The sequence below is a fragment of the Bidens hawaiensis genome, unplaced genomic scaffold, assembly GCF_021521415.1.
Source record: "Bidens hawaiensis isolate Kalapana, Puna unplaced genomic scaffold, B.hawaiensis_p1.1 tig00060860_1, whole genome shotgun sequence".
NCBI lineage: Eukaryota > Viridiplantae > Streptophyta > Magnoliopsida > Asterales > Asteraceae > Bidens > Bidens hawaiensis.
In genome coordinates this window covers 193-22,277 of record NW_027506474.1, presented here as the reverse complement: position 1 = coordinate 22,277, position 22,085 = coordinate 193, and the positions used below count along the sequence as shown (strand labels likewise).

The 22,085-nt window shown below is 35.5% G+C and overlaps 3 pseudogenes across 2 annotated transcripts; 2 read left to right on the top strand and 1 right to left on the bottom strand.

The window, feature by feature from the left end:
* Positions 1-6,446: 6,446 nt before the first annotated feature.
* LOC143617944 (uncharacterized) lies at positions 6,447-8,074 on the top strand (annotated as a pseudogene). Its single transcript, XR_013150922.1, has 3 exons — positions 6,447-7,141; positions 7,695-7,771; positions 7,892-8,074. The product of XR_013150922.1 is annotated as an uncharacterized LOC143617944 (transcript).
* Positions 8,075-12,197: 4,123 nt separating this feature from the next.
* Positions 12,198-16,284, bottom strand: LOC143617936 (exocyst complex component EXO70H1 pseudogene; annotated as a pseudogene).
* A 3,889-nt stretch (positions 16,285-20,173) lies between these two features.
* LOC143617945 (uncharacterized) lies at positions 20,174-21,674 on the top strand (annotated as a pseudogene). Its single transcript, XR_013150923.1, has 3 exons — positions 20,174-20,730; positions 21,296-21,372; positions 21,493-21,674. The product of XR_013150923.1 is annotated as an uncharacterized LOC143617945 (transcript).
* Positions 21,675-22,085: the final 411 nt, after the last annotated feature.

Genomic DNA, 22,085 nt, shown 5'->3' with positions numbered 1-22,085 from the left:
TATAGACCACAACAGAGACAAAATTGCAATTATTGACACTGTTTTCTTTTTGACTTTTATTGTTTTTGTGCAAGAAACTTCAAGGTTCCGCCCACATATTTTCTCTATTATTTTTTCTAACATATGACGTATACATGTATAAATGTATACACACGTATACATACGGTAAAAAAGAAATACTCCCTCCCTCTGTTCTGGTAAAAGTGTCTTAGTTTGAAAAATACAAAATTTAAAGTATATTAAATTTTTGTATTCTTTGCTTACCAAATGACAATATTGTCATCGAAATTGAGTCCATCAATATTGTTTATTAATGTTAGTTGCGTGATTTAAGGGTAAACTTGGAAATTGGCTAATAAATTTTGAAAATAGACATTTATAATGGGACAAATAAAAAAAATGTGAACACTTTTAATGAAACGGATGGATTATCAAAGTAGAGGATAGAGTATGGTTGGTCCATACGCATCGACCATCTATGATTGAAGGGACCGCTCGCATATTTTCTTGTAATTTTGTCTTTTTTTTTCTCACACACATATTTGTAATCTTAAACTTCGACGTTAAAAGGACAGGGACCATCTATAAGTAAAGAAGGCGAGCACCCCCCCCCCCCCCACCGGGGGGACGGGTTAATATTGTATGCTTAGTCTTGAGTATTATCATATTTATTATTTATTAGAAAGTATATCACAATATTAAGAGTTTGAACTTTGAACTTTAGTTTATAAGAATTTGAAAAGTACTGTGAACAAATTAAAGGTATAATAGTATTACAAAATTTCTGTTTAGTGAAATATGTGGATAAGAAATTTATGTGTTTTCACATTAGTATGTTTAATATCATTTTTTATAAAAAAAAAACTGATTAAATATAATACTGTACGTATGAGGTTTTTAGGGGTACATAAGTTTCTAAGTCATACATGTGAATTCACTATTTTTTTTCATACATAAATCTTACGGGACTATTATATAAAGCAACGATCGATCTATCAATTTCTTGAACATGTTTGGACATAAATTTTGAGTTGGAATTTGATGTTCCACACTTAATGACTTACAGTTATCATAATATGAAATAACAGAGAAAATACCAGCTATATAAAAAATATAAGAGTAGATGTCTCAACATGTAAATTTTGGTTCCATGAAAAGATGTTTTTAATTAAGTTATTTCACGTTTATTAAAAAAAGCAGCCTTTATATTATTTTCAATATAAGATATTGCTATAAAAAAAGTATATCCTAAAGGTCAAAACCACATGTTAATTCGTTTATCATAGTTATATACTAATACGATGGATAAAACATAATAGTTTAGTTATTATTATATGTATTAAGAGTTAAGACTCGAATAATCTTGCTAGTCAAACTTTTGAGTTGTTCCATTTAATGTGTCATGTATGACCTGACGTAGTGTCAAACTATATATGGAGAAAGTTGCTGAGGTGGCTAATATACACCAATAGCAGTCTTATCCATCCATTTCCACGAAATTAGGGTCAGAATGAACAAGAATTTTCGACTACCCTTCCCACTACATTCCTTTCTTTCATGATGATTAGTTGATTACTTTATATAAACTTGGCTTTATGTTACCCTTTATGCATTCTTAAAGTTTAATGACTTAATCACTATTGGTTTTAATGTTTTATACTATTTATTCCATTGAAAGATGCCACTTGTAACACTCCTTAACTATTTTTCATGTTCAAAACCAATTGTCCTAAGTATTTGTCAAAACTAAAAGTTTAATCGGGTATTCAGATTTAGTCTAAAATACGTTCAGATAATAAACTTGATTATAAATAACCTCTAGCTAGTTATAACCCACTAACAAAAACTTTATTAGAGACAAATTATGAAAAAAACCAACTCAAAATACTTTTTATACCTGCACAAGATTATATATACTATAACACTAAGAAATTTAAGCCCTTTTTTATAACTCTAAATATAAGCTTAGTTCTCAATAACTTTGTTTTGTTTACTGTTATCACAAGTATTGTCGATCTTTGGAAACAAAAATTATATTTAGGGGCCTATGTTTTTAATTCGATACCTGTATAGGGTATCCGAAATCTTGAAGACGGTTAACCATATCACACTTTTATTTTGTAAGTTTTCTATTTAGCTGCTATACCTCCATCCATTTAGCAGCACCTTAGGATGGCATAGCCTTAAAATGAAGGGCGAGGTTCAAACGAGGAAAGGCTTACGGTGGATACCTAGGCACCCAGAGACGAGGAAGGGCGTAGTAAGCGACGAAATGCTTCGGGGAGTTGAAAATAAGCATAGATCCGGAGATTCCCGAATAGGTTAACCTTTCAAACTGCTGCTGAATCTATGGGCAGGCAAGAGACAACCTGGCGAACTGAAACATCTTAGTAGCCAGATTTTTATTGTATTGATACCGTAATGAACATCGCACATACCGACCCGATTTTTCGTTGTAACATGTGGGAGAATTTTACTAGTTTTATTGTATCTATCAATAATAAAGGTGAGTTCATTATATATTTCATATCTAGCCGTAAATAGTAAAAAGGAAAATCATAGACTTCAAAGCAAAGTTTATAATTTAAATACTAAGTGGAGTGCAGTGTAAAGAGTAATTATTTATTTTAGAATGAAGCATCCAAGCAGGAATTTAAGCCTTTTAGGGAGGTCACTGATGAGGTAATTACTAATTAGTCTCGTCACTCATGAGGTGTGTGTGTTTAATATCAAACAAATTGACTGGAACTTGTCGGGATATGAAATTAATTTACTGATTTGGATAACTACAGTTGGTTAAATAGCTGTTATTATTATTATTATTATTATACTTTATCCAGTTAACATCTTTATTATATATAGACTTGGTCACTTTATAAATACCTATTTACATTTTTTTCTATACTTTCTACTAATCATCAAACTTCAAATATTTTGAAAAGAAAGAAAAGTTCAAGTGTAGTTGATAGATAAAGCAATTTTTAATGCTATATTAGTTGATAGAAAGCAATTTTTTACACGCCGATATATTTATTTTCAAACGTCAAATTTGCTTATGAATTTAGAAATAATAAATAATCTGATACGCTTCTTAAAATTCAACTCATGATATTTGATAATACAATAGAAAAGATTGCATATATATATATGGTGTTTCTCAGTTTGGATATATTATATGTTCAAACAAATTATAACACAATATATCATAAGCAAGATTTCAACAATATAATAATGTGACGAATATTGCGACCATTTTGAGAGCGACCTTTTGTTGAATTATATGACAGTCAACTTTCTAATTTCATAACACGTTTTTATTTCTTAAAAAATTTTAAAAACTGAAAGAATCCAGTTCCAGTGCTTTTCCTTTTCTAGAAAAATCTACGTTTTCTTACTTTTAGACACTATCTTTTAATATTAATGATCTTTAATAAGTATTACACTTACATAATAAAATCTGAATCAAGCTACCTTATACACCTTTTCAACTTATTATGTTTGAACTCAATTAAGCAAGAGACGTTATCAACTTAAGGGGTTGCAAATTTGCAATGCGTGACTTGAACCCGAACCGGAACTGGGTATTTCAAGTAGCCGAAAAATACTTTAAAAATACCCGAGTAAACCCTAAAAAGTGCAAACTTTTAAAAAATCCAATCTATACCTGAAAAAAGCCACAAAAAACCCGAAAATAGGGTTTTTTTCAATACCCGAAAATATGGTATTCAAATACCCGGGTATTTGAAAAACCCGATTTGTGCACCTCTAGGTAGAGATGTTCAACGAAACCGGTTCCTGGAACCGAACCGGTTCCTACCCGTTTTTTGTAGGAACCGGACCCTATCTGATTCAACCCGATGATCCGTGACCGGTTCTTGCATTTCTGAGTGGGGGCGGGTAGGAACCGGAACCGAACCGGAACCGGTTCTGGAACCGAACCATCCGGAACCGGTTCCTAACCGGTTCTAACCGTTGGATCGAATATAGCCGTTGGAAATCGTTTTTTTTGGCCGTTTTTTGACCGTTGAGGTCAAAAATAGCCGTTTTTTGGCTCCCACAAGCACCCCACTACTAGTATAAATAGGTATTTGGTGTCATGGGTTCATCACAACACTCAAAACGCAAACCCGAACGCAAAAAAATACAAAAAAACGCTATTACAACGTTTTGAGTTCTCTAATCTCTTGTTTTCTCTTCTTCTATATTCATATTTGTTGTTATGGCTGCCTCACAATCATCGGTTGGTCAAGGTTCCAACGCCGAACCAAGTTTCGTTCGTATTGTACCTCATAATTGTAATCAAGAGATTTGGTGCAATTGGGATTTGGTTGAATTGAGTGACCATTCATTGAAGGCTCGGTGCAAGTTTTGTGGGATTTATTTAAACCCACTTTCGAATTCAAATTTGAAGAAACACATCGAAAAACCGTATTGCAAGGCGTTGAAAAAGAACGTCGATTCGCAACAAACGCAAATGGATAGTGAAGGCGGAATATTTACATACCAAATTGATCGAGTTCAAGATCGTATGGCGAAGTTTGTGATTCAAGAAGCTTTGCCGTTTAGCCACTTCGACAACCCTCGCTTAACCGCCATGATTCGAGATACGCTTCAACCACAATACACTCACGTAAGTCGTCATACTCTTAAACGTTATTGTTTAAAATTGTGGAAGAAGGCCAAAGAGGTACTAATTGCATATTTTGAAAATATAAATACGGGAATAAACTTAACTAGTGATGTTTGGTCGGCTCCACATGGTCTACCCGAATCTTATCTTTGTGTCACCGCTCATTGGGTAGACCCGTCATCGTGGGAAATGATGAAACGCACAATTGCTTTCGAACTCTTACGTTAATTGTTTTTTTTATTTTTCATGTTATACAAATACGAATCGTAGTTTAGAATCCAAATCGCAAACGAAAAACGAAAAAAAAAAAAAATTTTACACTGTAACCGGTTGGAACCGGTTACGGTACAGGAACCGGTAAGAACCGGTTAGATAGGTTAGGGGTCCGAGGGTGGGAGAACCGGTTTGGTTCCCTAACCGGTTCGAGCCTGGAGCCGGTTTAAAAGGGGGTTTTGAATATAGGAACCGGTTAGGAACCGGTTTCGGTTCCTAGTCCCAAACCGTTTTGAACATGCCTACCTCTAGGCTATAACTTAGCTTAGTCCTCTGCCTACGGCCCAGCTTACCGGCCCATTGGGTTGAAATCATAGTTTTTGACTTTTTGTTATACTCCCAAAAGTAGTCCAATTGCTATATCATGATAATTTAAAGCATTTAGGAGGTTTTACACTTTTACTTATACACATTTAATTTCCATCATCCATGTCAATATGGATCGGATGATAAAGACAATGTATTCTTAAAATTTCGGCTTTAATAAACGAGAACGAGCAAGCCACAAGCTAGGCCGATCTTGGCTTGGGCTCGACTCGTTTTCAGACCGCGGCTTGGATCGTTAACAAACAAAACATTATCAAACGAGTTTTTTTTTCAAGCAAGTCGTTAGCTTTTTGAACAGTTTTACCCGAAAATTTTGGTATAGCCTAATGGCGGCTGAATTTCTAATCCATATCTTGAATGAAGATGAAGTCAAAGGTTAAAAGACAAAGTGGCACATTCATAATCGGATACGTTTGGTTATTTGTTTAATATATGTATCATTTTTCTGTTCAAAAAATACGCTTTGATTATAATGTCACATGGCCAAATGGTGATTTCTGCCACTCTCCTCATGGCTCATGGTGGTTGTTGATTGCAAGGAGTGAGAGTACTTTTATGAAAGTACAAATTTTGATGCACATGTGACACCTTTGACTGCCATCATCACGTGATAGTACATATTGAAAGACTCCCCAAGACCACATCTTTGGCCATCCGTATATCAGTATATGTGTGTGTGACCGTCTTTTGCTACGGACAAAACACCTTCTATTTAAAGGCCTTGAGGGTGGTCTAGTAAGGGATGGCCCAAAGAGAGGACAAGTTGGACAATTAACCCGTACCCAATTTTTCATAATTGTTAAAAATAATTATATATTGTACGTAACTTATATGTAATTTTGTTTTAAAACAAAAGCCTATAAAATAACTTACTGGTGTAGCGAAAAGAATACTAGTCTATGGATCATTTATTTCATTTTAATAATAATAATATTATTATTATTATTATGCTTTGTTTCGTATTGGGCTTTGAAAATGCAATACAACTGATAAAATTATTTAATTTTCTATCACATAATTAAAAACGTAATTTTGGGAGCCATTTTTTTAGTTGCCCGAGCCTGAAATTTTAAAGGATTCTCAAAGACAGCCCAAAACTATGCCACTATGGATATATTTTCATATTTTCATTACAAACAAAATTGGTTGGTCCTAGATTGTTGGTAAAATAAATGTAGTTGTAAAAAGGTTTAGTTTTCAGTATTCACTTTAATATTTTGAAAGCCTGTTTCTGGACCGTGGTTCTGAAGCCATGTCCCAAGGAGCGTTCCAATTATTATTTTTTTATTATTATTATTATTACTTGAGATAAGGTAACTCAAAAGCACCACCACTTAGTTAGTCATGACTCGTGAAACTACACACAACTCACCATGAATGCTACACATATATTGTGTGCTACAAATTCAAATGCCACCACGACCACCATGGAACCCAACATTGGTCACCAACCTTCCACCAATGGTGGCCCGGCAATCGACCGGCACAACCCCATCATCCAAGACCAAACAAGGCTCACCAAAACCATACCCAATATTAACAACAAGCACCAATGCAAAGACAATAACATGAAGTCAAAACATACTATTGTTTTGGCAGATGAAACCAATGATGAAAAGTTGGTTACTAATAGAAATAATATTAATAGTGAGGAGACAAGGAGGGGTGTTGTTTGGATGGGGTTGTACAAGGCCAAGTAATTTTATAAGTCCTGCAAGCTCTTCCAGGTTTTTGTTGATGGACAAACCGTCGTCCGACCAATTCGCCCCTCTTTTAAAACATGTTACACCGCGGGCACCACAACACCAGCCGCCGGAAGAAAGAGTTAAATCCGAGGATGACGAATCTTCCAAAAAGAATGATGATGACAATGCATCTTCTTCTCCAGTCAAAAACTCTTCAGATCACCAGGTTTTGTTTAATATATATTTTCTCTTTCCCGTTGCATTTACCGGCTCTACTGGTGTATGGAAGTAAATGAGCCATGCTGCTAATGAGCTACTTTGGACATGTCTGATTTGTTTAAAAAAAATTCGACCCCGAGCTTTACCTTGTTAATTATATATACTTATATATTCAATTATTGTTTGCGCAATCACTATTATATATGAAGTCATGATTTTACTAACTAAATATTTTATATTTACATTTATACATAAAAATTATACTTTATAGCTATAAATAAATATAAGATAATTAATAAAATATTTGATGAATAATAAATAAGGATGGAGCTCGAGCTCGAAAAAATTCTTACGGGTCAAGCTTGAATTTTAGAAATTAAGCTTGAAGCGAACTAAATTTGAGTTAGAGCTTGGCTCATTTACACACCTAATCAAGGCTACGTACATATGCCTAGACCTTTGTTCTGATTTTGTATTTAGTAATTGCGGTTCTAGAAATGTTATTTTTCTAATTCATGTGAGAATTATTGTATATAAAAAGTAAATTAATTATGGTGCAGGTGGTTGTGTTAAGAGTGTCATTGCACTGCAGAGGCTGTGAAAAAAAAAATGAGGAAACATTTATCTAAAATGGAAGGTATGCAAAGTTTTTAAAATAGTCCCTTGAATATATAATATATTTTATAAAACGTAACATTAATCCTTCAATGTTTAATTCAATATTTATATATATTGACATAAATAAAATATTTTGTAGGTGTAACATCCTTCACCATAGACTTCATGGCGAAGACGGTAACCGTAGTTGGTGACATAACACCACTAGCTGTTCTTATGAGTGTGTCAAAGGTCAAGAATGCTAAATTGTTGACTCCCACAACGATCAAGTGGAATTGAATTTATCTGAAGTCGATCAAAATTTAGGACTTGTTGCATAAGTTTGTTGCGCCGTCGTGTAGGTTGGTTTTAATTAGTTGTGGAGGGAACACGTGTGTGGTTTCAGTGGGGGTCTTGGGTATTTTCGTGATTAAAATAGGAAAATTTATATATTTTCAATTTCATATAGGTTTGTGCAATAAGGATTGTAACCTGGGTTTCTACTGTTTCTACACTATTGAGTTCATCGTGCTTGTTTGGTTTACTAACAGCTGTCAACTGTGGTGATGCGTGTTTTCATAAGCTCAACTTTAGACAATATTACCCTATTGTATTTGTTCATTCCAAGAAATTTAGCTAATGCACCCTTATTGAAAAGTCAAGGATATTGAATGATCAAATGAAAAGGAAGTGCTCAAGCTTTCGAAGAAAGCCGACCTTGCTCAAGAAGCAGCCAATTTTGTAATAACAAATAAATAAAGGAAAATAACTATTTGAGATGCGTGTTTTCATAAGCTCAACTTTAGACAATATTACCCTATTGTATTTGTTCATTCCAAGAAATTTAGCTAATGCACCCTTATTGAAAAGTCAAGGATATTGAATGATCAAATGAAAAGGAAGTGCTCAAGCTTTCGAAGAAAGCCGACCTTGCTCAAGAAGCAGCCAATTTTGTAATAACAAATAAATAAAGGAAAATAACTATTTGAGATGCGTGTTTTCATAAGCTCAACTTTAGACAATATTACCCTATTGTATTTGTTCATTCCAAGAAATTTAGCTAATGCACCCTTATTGAAAAGTCAAGGATATTGAATGATCAAATGAAAAGGAAGTGCTCAAGCTTTCGAAGAAAGCCGACCTTGCTCAAGAAGCAGCCAATTTTGTAATAACAAATAAATAAAGGAAAATAACTATATGAACTCACTTCACATAAAACATTTCATTTGTTTCCATAACTCATTTGTTTAAGCGATTTTTAGGTTCGTTTCGGCACCTAACAGCTCGTTTAAGCGCTTTTTAGGTTCGTTTCAGCACCTAACAGCTCGTTTAAGCGATTTTTAGGTTCGTTTCAGCACCTAACAGCTCGCTTAAGCGATTTTTAGGTTAGTTTCAGCACGTAACAGCTCGTTTAAGCGATTTTTAGGTTCGTTTCAGCACCTAACAGCTCGCTTAAGCGATTTTTAGGTTCGTTTCAGCACCTAACAGCTCGTTTAAGCGATTTTTAGGTTCGTTTCAGCACGTAACAGCTCGCTTAAGCGATTTTTAGGTTCGTTTCAGCACCTAACAGCTCGTTTAAGCGATTTTTAGGTTAGTTTCAGCACCTAACAGCTCGTTTAAGCGATTTTTAGGTTCGTTTCAGCACGTAACAGCTCGTTCAAGCGATTTTTAGGTTCGTTTCAGCACGTAACAGCTCGTTCAAGCGATTTTTAGGTTCGTTTCAGCACCTAACAGCTCGTTCAAGCGATTTTTAGGTTCGTTTCAGCACCTATCAGCTCGTTTAAGCGATTTTTAGGTTCGTTTCAGCACGTAACAGCTCGTTTAAGCGATTTTTAGGTTCGTTTCAGCACCTAACAGCTCGTTTAAGCGATTTTTAGGTTCGTTTCAGCACGTAACAGCTCGTTTAAGCGATTTTTAGGTTCGTTTCAGCACGTAACAGCTCGTTTAAGCGATTTTTAGGTTCGTTTCAGCACGTAACAGCTCGTTTAAGCGATTTTTATGTTCGTTTCAGCACGTAACAGCTCGTTTAAGCGATTTTTAGGTTCGTTTCAGCACCTAACAGCCTGTTTAAGCGATTTTTAGGTTCGTTTCAGCACCTAACAGCCTGTTTAAGCGATTTTTAGGTTCGTTTCAGCACCTAACAGCTCGTTTAAGCGATTTTTAGGTTCGTTTCAGCACGTAACAGCTCGTTTAAGCGATTTTTAGGTTCGTTTCAGCACCTAACAGCTCGTTTAAGCGATTTTTAGGTTCGTTTCAGCACCTAACAGCTCGTTTAAGCTATTTTTAGGTTCGATTCAGCACGTAACAGCTCGTTTAAGCGATTTTTAGGTTCGTTTCAGCACGTAACAGCTCGTTTAAGCGATTTTTAAGTTCGTTTAGGTGCTGAAACGAACTGAAAGTTATTATGCAAAGTAAAAACATTGAAAAATTAAAAAAAACCTAGATTACCTGCTATCCAGGTAAAATATCTAAGATTACATCGTTAATATATGATTTATCATAATGATTTGCCATTGTTTACTTAAATTAGTGAAACTCACCAACTATTCGTAGTTGACCCGTTTTCTTTACATGCTTTCCAGGTACTCCCAAACTGGAATATGTGCTACATGCTTGATGATGCGTGCTATTTGTGGAAGTTTAGTGATCATTTTGTTTTAAATATGATAATGTAATGTTGGTAAAACTTATGTGTTATCACCTAGACGGGAACTAAACTCGGAACATTGTAATATGATGTAAATTAATGTAGTGGTGTTTTCTTTATAAGCAATGCTGTTGATATCAGACGTGTCTGTTGCATCCCGTTTACGTTTCCGCTGCGATTTCGGGGTGTTACAGAACTTGGTATCAGAGCCATTGGTTATAAAGAATTAGGATGTCTTTAAAAGATACCTAAAATATAACCAGTAGCTCAAGTATTATAGGATCTGAATATAAACTAATAATATATAGTGACGAGATCTGGATGAACTTGGATGGACAAGTGAGTTATTATGGTCCGGAACATAATAACAGACTTGTCTGCACGAGGTAATTCAGGGGAAGTCACGAGGAACATTAATAGGTAAAATCGGCAACATATGTGTAAGTATATGATAATATTTTTATGTGACAAGGTTGTATAAGTGTGTGTATATTAATTTAATTATGATTTACGTTATGGAAGAAACTATATGTTTGCTAACTTGTGTACAGGTAAGGATGTCGAGATCACAAAGTCTGACAGTGGAGGAGGACCCGGTGGAGACTAGTTCCGGGGACTCTAGGAACTTACGCTTAGCTTCCAGCACTGAGCCTAGTGAGACTAGCCGTAGGAGTGCTAGCCTGTCCGTCCCTACTAGGGTTGCCAGATCCCCCACCCCACCCGCACCACAGGTCACCCCTACCCCTCCCAGACCCGGTCCCCGCCTCACGGCGCGGATCAGTGCCCCTTATGTCCCACCTACCTTTACCCCACCCAGACCCACTTACCAAAGGGGCGAGTCCTCCCGCCCCCAGCCTGAGCCTGTGCCTCCCCCCGTGTGGGGTACCCCTAGGCTGGAGAGGGATGAGCGTCCCTCCACCGAGGCTGCATGGCTCCGAGTGCTCACCGAGCAGATGAATGAGCACACCACCGCCTTGACGGTGGGTATCCTGAGGAGGAATCACTTGGCGGACTACATACTGGACAGCCAGTATGCGATCACTCAGCTAAGGAGGGAGGACGCATACTCCCAGTGGTTGATTGACCGGATGGAAACACAGATCCGGGGTTTGATGGCAGTGTTAGTGGTGATGGTGGCAGTGTTGGTAAAAGTATTTTGTACTTCGGGTTAGTTATTTTTCTTACAATCATATAAAAAGCAATTTCGATATATCTATTTGAAATGACATAAAACTATAAAAGTATGTAATATATTCACGACCGTCTCAATAAGAAAAATTATTTCCTGTGAATCATATATCATTTATATGTGTCTATAATTATAGACCACAAACTCTATCATCAAACAATCTCAAAATCAAAATTGTATACATATAATTTTTCACCTCTTAGAATTTGGAAGCCTAAGAAAATAGAAGCCTACGATCATTGCTTTATTTCATTTCTACTTGAGCCACCTTTGTGTTTGATAGGATTTTATATTTAGTTACTTTTAGTTTTTTATATTTCTACTTGAGCCATATAATTTATACATCTTTCATAATCAGGTGTGGCTAAAGGGGTGTAAAATAAAGCAATAACTTCTTCTCTTTTCTCTATAGCTCTTAAATTCTAAAAAGTCACGAATTATAAATAGGAGATTTTGGTCTTGAAGTTTTTTAACGACAGAGTTTGTGAACTATAATTATACATACGCATAAAAAAACTCATTTTATTATGCGTGTTACAAAACCTATAGTGACAACTAATAATCACTTTGAATAAAGCTTTTTGACTGTTTTTAATCATCTAAAAACATACATTATGCACACATTTAATTATTTAATGTTAATAACCTTTAATCATAAGGAATCAATACAATCGTATTTCATATTCCCAAGTGTGAGGGCATTTAATTTACAAATACAATCCTTCAAGAATCCTGGGGGTGCAAAATCACAATTTTAAATAATTAAAAAAATATAACAACCGTTCTTCACCGTGACAACGATGTTCTTGACCCTGATAACGACGATGATGCCGACCCGAAACCCGAAACCGACACCGAAAACGAAGCAGATGCGCTCCCGGACCCAAAGAACAGGTCCGAAAGCGCGTTCCCCAAATCCTCGGGCGTGTATTTAACAACTCCGGCTAACTTTCTATCTTTCTCCATCTCTACTCTCCACTCGTTATATAATTCTCGATACACGGGTAACAATTTACCCGCGATCGACAATTTAATCTGGTCCCGAAGCTTACCGTTCGGTATCACAATGGTAAGCTGTTTTCGGTGAGTCTCTTCAAACAACATGTTGACTTTTTTGAAACATTGTTTTGCTTGTTCTGGAGTCATCGACGCTGTTCTGTTCTGAACAGCGTCAATGACGTGGCCCCATGCGACCTGTTCGTAATTGGCGGCGAATTCTTTTACGTCAGATTCACGCTTGCCAATAAAGTCGTCGCCTAGAAGGTATTTCAGATTCGATGATCGGGTTTTTGACATGATTTGTTGGAGGTTGTTGGCAAGGAATAAATACGTTAGCGACACGTCCTTAATGTGCTTCGTTTTCTCGTCGAGTTTGCAAGCGAGCACGAATATAAGCCACGCGAACCATAACGCTACCGAGGGCGATGGAGACGTGTCGATAAACGACTTGTCGAAAAACGACTCGGGGATCGGAGTCTTCTTGGGAGGCGGGGTTTCGAATAAAATATCTGCTAAAACAATGTAATCAGCAAGAAGTGAGAGAAAATTCATCGTATCGATTGTAAGTTTGTGAACTCCTGCTCCAGATACAATTGTCTTCCGCGGTTGTTTGTTAAGAAGATTTTCGAATTCGATTAACTCCAACCGCACGAATTCACCTAATTTAACCAACGAATTAAGCGCTTGATCGACGATATGTTTAGTCGATTGAAAAGAAAATGTTGACACAATCTCTGGCCATCTATCCGCTATGGCCGTGTACATATCAAGCCATCTAAAGATCCTCTCGGGTGCTTTCTTACTACTTTTCACCACATTTTCGGGAAATCCGAATAGTATCAAAGCGCCTTCTTTCGTGATTTCTGCGTAACATGATTCACGAATCGAATCAGACGAAGCGAAGACGTGATCGCATAGAATTCGCTCTCCGTGAAACAATGTTTTCATTGAGACTTTCACAGCTTCTAACCATATTTGGATTTTGACATCCAAAACCTCCCAATCCATCTTATGAACTTGACTAGATTTCATCTTTTCGACACCGAGTTTGTATATACCTTCATCGACAATCGATTTTCGTATAATTTTGTATATGTTTACGCATTCTTTACCATACCCGGTTGAAATCATGCAATCTGCTATCATCTTAAGATCAATCATGACTCCTTCAGCTTCATCTTCAACTTTACTTAACAATTCGCCCGCAACTCGTACATCATCATCCGATTCGTCAACAAAATCGATAAACTCGAAGTAGACGTTCTAGACGATCTAATCGAAACAGATTCCGGGTCTAACTGCGCTCGATTCAACGACAAAAATTTGGTAAAACTCTTTCTCCAACCGCTTCATTGCGATCTGCATGAGATGCTGAGCTCGGATTAATAAATCCGAGTTCGAATTCTCAGCGACTAATGATCGCATCGCTTTATGAAGCTTGTTGACGAGTTTAATAAACTCTGAAGCCTCTGCACGGTTCTCATAGAACAGTGATGTTACAGATGCGTAAGTAGAGGTCGCTGGGTCCCATTTAATAATAACAGGCTCAACGACCTCTAGTGTCTGTACCATCACTGAGTCGGAGAGGCTTCGGGTGGGAGCGGGTAGGCTAAATCGTGACGGGGATGGGTAGTGAGCTATGAAGGAAGATGAAGATCTTTTTGGAGAGAAAACTGAATTTCTTCATGTTGTTTATTGTGAGTTTTGGTTTAGAAACTTGGAGAATAAGGAATGTGAGAATGAAAGTTATTGAATGATTGGTGTTTGAGAGAATAAATGATTTGGTGAGTAGAGAAATGTAGAATTTGGAAATAAGTTAGTGAATATTGTGGGGTGATGTGAGGGATATATATAGACCACAACAGAGACAAAATTGCAATTATTGACACTGTTTTCTTTTTGACTTTTATTGTTTTTGTGCAAGAAACTTCAAGGTTCCGCCCACATATTTTGTAAATATTTTTTCTAACATATGACGTATACATGTATAAATGTATACACACGTATACATACGGTAAAAAAGAAATACTCCCTCTGTTCTGGTAAAAGTGTCTTAGTTTGAAAAATACAAAATTTAAAGTATATTAAATTTTTGTATTCTTTGCTTACCAAATGACAATATTGTCATCGAAATTGAGTCCATCAATATTGTTTATTAATGTTAGTTGCGTGATTTAAGGGTAAACTTGGAAATTGGCTAATAAATTTTGAAAATAGACATTTATAATGAGACAAATAAAAAAAATGTGAACACTTTTAATGAAACGGAGGGATTATCAAAGTAGAGGATAGAGTATGGTTGGTCCATACACATCGACCATCTATCATTGAAGGGACCGCTCGCATATTTTCTTGTAATTTTGTTTTTTTTTTCTCACACACATATTTGTAATCTTAAACTTCGACGTTAAAAGGACAGGGACCATCTATAAGTAAAGAAGGCGAGCACCCCCCCCCCCCCCGGTGGGGGGGGGGGGACGGGTTTAATATTGTATGCTTAGTCTTGAGTATTATCATATTTATTATTTATTAGAAAGTATATCACAATATTAAGAGTTTGAACTTTGAACTTTAGTTTATAAGAATTTGAAAAGTACTGTGAACAAATTAAAGGTATAATAGTATTACAAAATTTCTGTTTAGTGAAATATGTGGATAAGAAATTTATGTGTTTTCACATTAGTATGTTTAATATCATTTTTGGTTCCATGAAAAGATGTTTTTAATTAAGTTATTTCACGTTTATTAAAAAAAGCAGCCTTTATATTATTTTCAATATAAGATGTTGCTATAAAAAAAGTATATCCTAAATGTCAAAACCACATGTTAATTCGTTTATCATAGTTATATACTAATACGATGGATAAAACATAATAGTTTAGTTATTATTATATGTATTAAGAGTTAAGACTCGAATAATCTTGCTAGTCAAACTTTTGAGTTGTTCCATTTAATGTGTCATGTATGACCTGACGTAGTGTCAAACTATATATGGAGAAAGTTGCTGAGGTGGCTAATATACACCAATAGCAGTCTTATCCATCCATTTCCACGAAATTAGGGTCAGAATGAACAAGAACTTTCGACTACCCTTCCCACTACATTCCTTTCTTTCATGATGATTAGTTGATTACTTTATATAAACTTGGCTTTATGTTACCCTTTATGCATTCTTAAAGTTTAATGACTTAATCACTATTGGTTTTAATGTTTTATACTATTTATTCCATTGAAAGATGCCACTTGTAACACTCCTTAACTATTTTTCATGTTCAAAACCAATTGTCCTAAGTATTTGTCAAAACTAAAAAGTTTAATCGGGTATTCAGATTTAGTCTAAAATACGTTCAGATAATAAACTTGATTATAAATAACCTCTAGCTAGCTATAACCCACTAACAAAAACTTTATTAGAGACAAATTATGAAAAAAAACTAACTCAAAAATACTTTTTATACCTGCACAAGATTATATATACTATAACACTAAGAAATTTAAGCCCTTTTTTATAACTCTAAAATATAAGCTTAGTTCTCAATAACTTTGTTTTGTTTACTGTTATCACAAGTATTGTCGATCTTTGGAAACAAAAATTATATTTAGGGGCCTATGTTTTTAATTCGATACCTGTATAGGGTATCCGAAATCTTGAAGACGGTTAACCATATCACACTTTTATTTTGTAAGTTTTCTATTTAGCTGCTATACCTCCATCCATTTAGCAGCACCTTAGGATGGCATAGCCTTAAAATGAAGGGCGAGGTTCAAACGAGGAAAGGCTTACGGTGGATACCTAGGCACCCAGAGACGAGGAAGGGCGTAGTAAGCGACGAAATGCTTCGGGGAGTTGAAAAATAAGCATAGATCCGGAGATTCCCGAATAGGTTAACCTTTCAAACTGCTGCTGAATCCATGGGCAGGCAAGAGACAACCTGGCGAACTGAAACATCTTAGTAGCCAGATTTTTATTGTATTGATACCGTAATGAACATCGCACATACCGACCCGATTTTCCGTTGTAACATGTGGGAGAATTTTACTAGTTTTATTGTATCTATCAATAATAAAGGTGAGTTCATTATATATTTCATATCTAGCCGTAAATAGTAAAAAGGAAAATCATAGACTTCAAAGCAAAGTTTATAATTTAAATACTAAGTGGAGTGCAGTGTAAAGAGTAATTATTTATTTTAGAATGAAGCATCCAAGCAGGAATTTAAGCCTTTTAGGGAGGTCACTGATGAGGTAATTACTAATTAGTCTCGTCACTCATGAGGTGTGTGTGTTTAATATCAAACAAATTGACTGGAACTTGTCGGGATATGAAATTAATTTACTGATTTGGATAACTACAGTTGGTTAAATAGCTGTTATTATTATTATTATTATTATACTTTATCCAGTTAACATCTTTATTATATATAGACTTGGTCACTTTATAAATACCTATTTACATTTTTTTCTATACTTTCTACTAATCATCAAACTTCAAATATTTTGAAAAGAAAGAAAAGTTCAAGTGTAGTTGATAGATAAAGCAATTTTTAATGCTATATTAGTTGATAGAAAGCAATTTTTTACACGCCGATATATTTATTTTCAAACGTCAAATTTGCTTATGAATTTAGAAATAATAAATAATCTGATACGCTTCTTAAAATTCAACTCATGATATTTGATAATACAATAGAAAAGATATGCATATATATATATATGGTGTTTCTCAGTTTGGATAAATTATATATTCAAACAAATTATAACACAATATATCATAAGCAAGATTTCAACAATATAATAATGTGACGAATATTGCGACCATTTTGAGAGCGACCTTTTGTTAGATTATATGACAGTCAACTTTCTAATTTCATAACACGTTTTTATTTCTTAAAAAATTTTAAAAACTGAAAGAATCCAGTTCCAGTGCTTTTCCTTTTCTAGAAAAATCTACGTTTTCTTACTTTTAGACACTATCTTTTAATATTAATGATCTTTAATAAGTATTACACTTACATAATAAAATCTGAATCAAGCTACCTTATACACCTTTTCAACTTATTATGTTTGAACTTAATTAAGCAAGAGACGTTATCAACTTAAGGGGTTGCAAATTTGCAATGCGTGACTTGAACCCGAACCGGAACTGGGTATTTCAAGTAGCCGAAAAATACTTTAAAAATACCCGAGTAAACCCTAAAAAGTGCAAACTTTTAAAAAATCCAATCTATACCCGAAAAAAGCCACAAAAAACCCGAAAAATAGGGTTTTTTTCAATACCCGAAAATATGGTATTCAAATACCCGGGTATTTGAAAAACCCGATTTGTGCACCTCTAGGTAGAGATGTTCAACGAAACCGGTTCCTGGAACCGAACCGGTTCCTACCCCGTTTTTTGTAGGAACCGAACCCTATCTGATTCAACCCGATGATCCGTGACCGGTTCTTGCATTTCTGAGTGGGGGCGGGTAGGAACCGGAACCGGTTCTGGAACCGAACCATCCGGAACCGGTTCCTAACCGGTTCTAGCCGTTGGATCGAATATAGCCGTTGGAAATCGTTTTTTTTGGCCGTTTTTTGACCGTTGGGGTAAAAAATAGCCGTTTTTTTGGCTCCCCCAAGCACCCCACTACTAGTATAAATAGGTATTTGGTGTCATGGGTTCATCACAACACTCAAAACGCAAACCCGAACGCAAAAAAATACAAAAAAACGCTATTACAAACGTTTTGTGTTCTTTAATCTCTTGTTTTATCTTCTTCTATATTCATATTTGTTGTTATGGCTGCCTCACAATCATCGGTTGGTCAAGGTTCCAACGCCGAACCAAGTTTCGTTCGTATTGTACCTCATAATCGTAATCAAGAGATTTGGTGCAATTGGGATTTGGTTGAATTGAGTGACCATTCATTGAAGGCTCGGTGCAAGTTTTGTGGGATTTATTTAAACCCACTTTCGAATTCAAATTTGAAGAAACACATCGAAAACCGTATTGCAAGGCGTTGAAAAAGAACGTCGATTCGCAACAAACGCAAATGGATAGTGAAGGCGGAATATTTACATACCAAATTGATCGAGTTCAAGATCGTATGGCGAAGTTTGTGATTCAAGAAGCTTTGCCGTTTAGCCACTTCGACAACCTCGCTTAACCGCCATGATTCGAGATACGCTTCAATCACAATACACTCACGTAAGTCGTCATACTCTTAAACGTTATTGTTTAAAATTGTGGAAGAAGGCTAAAGAGGTACTAATTGCATATTTTGAAAATATAAATACGGGAATAAACTTAACTAGTGATGTTTGGTCGGCTCCACATGGTCTACCCGAATCTTATCTTTGTGTCACCGCTCATTGGGTAGACCCGTCATCGTGGGAAATGATGAAACGCACCATTGCTTTCGAACTCTTATGTTAATTGTTTTTTTATTTTTCATGTTATACAAATACGAATCGTAGTTTAGAATCCAAATCGCAAACTAAAAACGAAAAAAAAAAAATAAATTTTACACTGTAACCGGTTGGAACCGGTTACGGTACAGGAACCGGGTTAGGAACCGGTAAGAACCGGTTAGATAGGTTAGGGGTCCGAGGGTGGGAGAACCGGTTCGGTTCCCTAACCGGTTCGAGCCTGGAACCGGTTTAAAAGGGGGTTTTGAATATAGGAACCGGTTCCGGTTCCTAGTCCCAAACCGCTTTGAACATGCCTACCTCTAGGCTATAACTTAGCTTAGGCCTCTGCCTACGGCCCACCTTACCGGCCCATTGGGTTGAAATCATAGTTTTTGACTTTTTGTTATACTCCCAAAAGTAGTCCAATTGCTATATCATGATAATTTAAAGCATTTAGGAGGTTTTACACTTTTACTTATACACATTTAATTTCCATCATCCATGTCAATATGGATCGGATGATAAAGACAATGTATTCTTAAAATTTCGGCTTTAATAAACGAGAACGAGCAAGCCACAAGCTAGGCCGATCTTGGCTTGGGCTCGACTCGTTTTCAGACCGCGGCTTGGATCGTTTACAAACAAAACATTATCAAACGAGTTTTTTTTTTCAAGCAAGTCGTGAGCTTTTTGAACAGTTTTACCCGAAAATTTTGGTATAGCCTAATGGCGGCTGAATTTCGAATCCGTATCTTGAATGAAGATGAAGTCAAAGGTTAAAAGACAAAGTGACACATTCATAATCGGATACGTTTGGTTATTTGTTTAATTTTGGGAGCCATTTTTTTAGTTGCCCGAGCCTGAAATTTTAAAGGATTCTCAAAGACGGCCCAAGACTATGCCACTATGAATATATTTTCATATTTTCATTACAAACAAAATTGGTTGGTCCTAGATTGTTGGTAAAATAAATGTAGTTGTAAAAAGGTTTAGTTTTCAGTATTCACTTTAATATTTGAAAGCCTGTTTCTGGACCGTGGTTCTGAAGCCATGTCCCAAGGAGCGTTCCAATTATTATTTTATTATTATTATTATTATTATTATTATTATTATTATTATTATTATTATTATTATTATTATTATTATTATTTATTATTACTTGAGATAAGGTAACTCAAAAGCACCACCACTTAGTTAGTCATGACTCGTGAAACTACACACAACTCACCATGAATGCTACACATATATTGTGTGCTACAAATTCAAATGCCACCACGACCACCATGGAACCCAACATTGGTCACCAACCTTCCACCAATGGCGGCCCGGCAATCGACCGGCATAACCCCATCATCCAAGACCAAACAAGGCTCACCAAAACCATACCCAATATTAACAACAAGCACCAATGCAAAGACAATAACATGAAGTCAAAACATACTATTGTTTTGGCAGATGAAACCAATGATGAAAAGTTGGTTACCAATAGAAATAATATTAATATTAATGTAGTGAGGAGACAAGGAGGGGTGTTGTTTGGATGGGGTTGTACAAGGCCAAGTAATTTTATAAGTCCTGCAAGCTCTTCCAGGTTTTTGTTGATGGACAAACCGTCGTCCGACCAATTCGCCCCTCTTTTAAAACATGTTACACCGCAGGCACCACAACACCAGCCGCCGGAAGAAACAGTTAATCCGAGGATGACGAATCTTCCAAAAAGAATGATGATGACAATGCATCTTCTTCTCCAGTCAAAAACTCTTCAGATCACCAGGTTTTGTTTAATATATATTTTCTCTTTCCCGTTGCATTTACCGGCGCTCTACTTGTGTATGGAAGTAAATGAGCCATGCTGCTAATGAGCTACTTTGGACATGTCTGATTTGTTTAAAAAAAATTCGACCCCGAGCTTTACCTTGTTAATTATATATACTCTTTCATTTAATATATTCAATTATTGTTTGCGCAATCACTATTATATATGAAGTCATGATTTTACTAACTATATATTTTTATATTTACATTTATACATAAAAATTATACTTTATAGCTATAAATAAATATAAGATAATTAATAAAATATTTGATGAATAATAAATAAGGATGGAGCTCGAGCTCGAAAAAATTCTTACGGGTCAAGCTTGAATTTTAGAAATTAAGCTTGAAGCGAACTAAATTTGAGTTAGAGCTTGGCTCATTTACACACCTAATCAAGGCTACGTACATATGCCTAGACCTTTGTTCTGATTTTGTATTTAGTAATTGCGGTTCTAGAAATGTTATTTTTCTAATTCATGTGAGAATTATTGTATATAAAAAGTAAATTAATTATGGTGCAGGTGGTTGTGTTAAGAGTGTCATTGCACTGCAGAGGCTGTGAAAAAAAAAATGAGGAAACATTTATCTAAAATGGAAGGTATGCAAAGTTTTTAAAATAGTCCCTTGAATATATAATATATTTTATAAAACGTAACATTAATCCTTCAATGTTTAATTCAATATTTATATATATTGACATAAATAAAATATTTTGTAGGTGTAACATCCTTCACCATAGACTTCATGGCGAAGACGGTAACCGTAGTTGGTGACATAACACCACTAGCTGTTCTTATGAGTGTGTCAAAGGTCAAGAATGCTAAATTGTTGACATCCCACAACGATCAAGTGGAATTGAATTTATCTGAAGTCGATCAAAATTTAGGACTTGTTGCATAAGTTTGTTGCGCCGTCGTGTAGGTTGGTTTTAATTAGTTGTGGAGGGAACACGTGTGTGGTTTCAGTGGGGGTCTTGGGTATTTTCGTGATTAAAATAGGAAAATTTATATATTTTCAATTTCATATAGGTTTGTGCAATAAGGATTGTAACCTGGGTTTCTACTGTTTCTACACTATTGAGTTCATCGTGCTTGTTTGGTTTACTAACAGCTGTCAACTGTGGTGATGCGTGTTTTCATAAGCTCAACTTTAGACAATATTACCCTATTGTAATTTGTTCATTCCAAGAAATTTAGCTAATGCACCCTTATTGAAAAGTCAAGGATATTGAATGATCAAATGAAAAGGAAGTGCTCAAGCTTTCGAAGAAAGCCGACCTTGCTCAAGAAGCAGCCAATTTTGTAATAACAA